Source organism: Schistocerca piceifrons, unplaced genomic scaffold (assembly GCF_021461385.2).
Source record: "Schistocerca piceifrons isolate TAMUIC-IGC-003096 unplaced genomic scaffold, iqSchPice1.1 HiC_scaffold_956, whole genome shotgun sequence".
NCBI lineage: Eukaryota > Metazoa > Arthropoda > Insecta > Orthoptera > Acrididae > Schistocerca > Schistocerca piceifrons.
The window spans coordinates 1-2,500 of NW_025729230.1; the positions used below are offsets into that span (position 1 = coordinate 1).

At 56.8% G+C, this 2,500-nt stretch overlaps 1 non-coding gene across 1 annotated transcript in view; it reads left to right on the top strand.

Moving 5' to 3' along the window:
* Window positions 1-2,241: 2,241 nt before the first annotated feature.
* Window positions 2,242-2,500, top strand: part of LOC124773800 — a 1,909-nt gene continuing 1,650 nt past the window's right edge. The window contains exon 1 of the ribosomal RNA XR_007014916.1: window positions 2,242-2,500. This exon is cut by the window's right edge and continues 1,650 nt beyond it. This is a non-coding gene — a ribosomal RNA (small subunit ribosomal RNA).

The following is a 2,500-nucleotide window of genomic DNA, read 5'->3' on the forward strand; positions in this document are numbered from 1 at the left end:
TACCTTAAACCTAACCCCATGTTGTACCTTAACCTAACCCATGTTGTACCTTAACCTAACCCATGTTGTACCTTAACCTAACCCATGTTGTACCTTAACCTAACCCATGTTGTAGCCTTAACCTAACCCATGTTGTGCCTCAACCTAACCCATGTTGTGCCTCAACCTAACCCATGTTGTGCCTCAACCTAACCCATGTTGTGCCTCAACCTAACCCATGTTGTGCCTTAACCTAACCCATGTTGTGCCTCTAACCTAACCCATGTTGTGCCTTAACCTAACCCATGTTGTGCCTTAACCTAACCCCATGTTGTGCCTTAACCTAACCCATGTTGTGCCTTAACCTAACCCATGTTGTGCCTTAACCTAACCCATGTTGTGCCTTAACCTAACCCATGTTGTGCCTTAACCTAACCCATGTTGTCGCCTTAACGTAACCCACGTTGTCGCCTAAACCTGCTCTGTAATTGTTATACGACTCGTTCAATTACTGTAGTGTTGCCCACCCGCAACCCTCGCAATATAGTTCGCTACTCGCACTGCCCGCACCCCTGTGTATCGCTTCATGTTAAACACCTTGCAAGTCTTGCTCACTTTCCACATGCTCCTGCTGTACACTGTAATGTGGATGGCAGCAGGACGTACATGCCGCCCCTCCCCACGTCCCCACCTTGCCCCCTGCCTTCGCAAGCTGGTTGGTGAGAAGTTTGCATGTTCAATGCCCTTCGCATGCGACGTACTCAGGCTACGTTGTGGTGCGGCCTGTGTCAACTGTCCGCTGATGTCGTACGCGTGAACCACAATCTGTACTGCACATTCGTCCTTATGTACTGAATGATACATCGTGGCACATGTGTGACCGCACAACGACTGCGCCCAAAAACGGCGGACCATACAGTGCAAATATTGTGCACGCAGCTACGTGTCGTCTCCCTATGAGAGCTGGATTGCAGTGTGGTACGCCATAGAGACGTGTGGGAGGAACGGACGCCGTGGATGGCGATCAGCATGAGCTGTCTGTTGATGTATTCGGACCTAGTCGTCTCTCCTCACACACCGTGATGGCATGGTGCACCGCGTTCCATATCTGCGACATGCTACAGAGGCCGGTTGACAGTCGTTCGAGCAATGGACATCGCATACGTACGGGGGCCACCTTCCACGTATTGTCTAGGCGTGCACATTTTGTTGCGTGTATGTGGGCAGACGTAGTGTGGCGTGACACCTGACACAGGCATGCAATAATCGTTGAAGTTGCAAATGGCGATGGACGCCTGCGTTTTCTGGTGAAGTTACGCAAATGAACAAATGGTAACCTGTTGTGGTGCGGTTGTTCTCGCTAGGGGTGAATCGGTGATGGCGACGATAGGTTGAGGTACTAACCGGTTGTTCCAGCGATACCCACCATGCCGACGAAACTGAACGGCATCTGGGTGTGAAGCGATACGCGGCGGTGGCTGGGTGGGACCGTCCCCGGCCGGTGAGGGGGCGCCTCCCGGCGTGCTGGCCGCGCGGTGCGTGGGCGCACGCGCTACAGCCGGCTGGTGGGGGCGGCCAGTGGCAGGCGCGCCGGCCGACGGACGCGGCAGGCGTCGCAGCTGCGCGCCGGCGCACCCTGCGCGCGGCGCCGTGCGGCCAAAGTAGGTCCTCGCGGGCCCGGTGCGAAGCGCGGTGGACATCTTCAGTGTGCTGGTCCGATTGAGGACTGTGTGCGTTGAGGATGCGCCGCCGCCCGGCGCTCGGCGCCGCGACGCCGTCTGCTGCTCGGTCGCCCCAGCGGTTCTCGCTGGTGGTTTGTATCGCAGCTGTGCGGATGTGTTGGCGCGTGCGCTGTGCTGGGAGAGTTCGCTTCGGCACCCAAGTGGGGCTTTTGTCCTTCTGTGGCGCTGGCGTTGGAGCTGCCGGTCACCGTAGGTGGCGCGTGTTGTCTCCCGCCGGCAATGCCACGACAGCACGCTCCCGGGCCTCTGTCGGCAGCGGCAAGCTCAGTTGGGAGCACGGGTGGTCGCACCGAAAGCGTCTACTCGCCTAACTCCGGGCGATTGCGCCTCTCTCGAACCCGACCAAGTACTTGGGACGGCGCTGCGCGCCGCCGGGACCTGAGAGGGTTTCGAGGTGTATTGTGCAGGGGAGCTCAGCCTCCTCCTGTTTGCAGAATGATTGAGCGGACGCTTGCGTGTTCGCGCGGGCCCCCGGGACACACTCCCGGGCGGCCGGCTGCTCAGCTCTAGTTGACGCAGCTCCCTGGTTGATCCTGCCAGTAGTCATATGCTTGTCTCAAAGATTAAGCCATGCATGTCTCAGTACAAGCCGCATTAAGGTGAAACCGCGAATGGCTCATTAAATCAGTTATGGTTCCTTAGATCGTACCCACGTTACTTGGATAACTGTGGTAATTCTAGAGCTAATACATGCAAACAGAGTCCCGACCAGAGATGGAAGGGACGCTTTTATTAGATCAAAACCAATCGGTCGGCTCGTCCGGTCCGTTTGCCTTGGT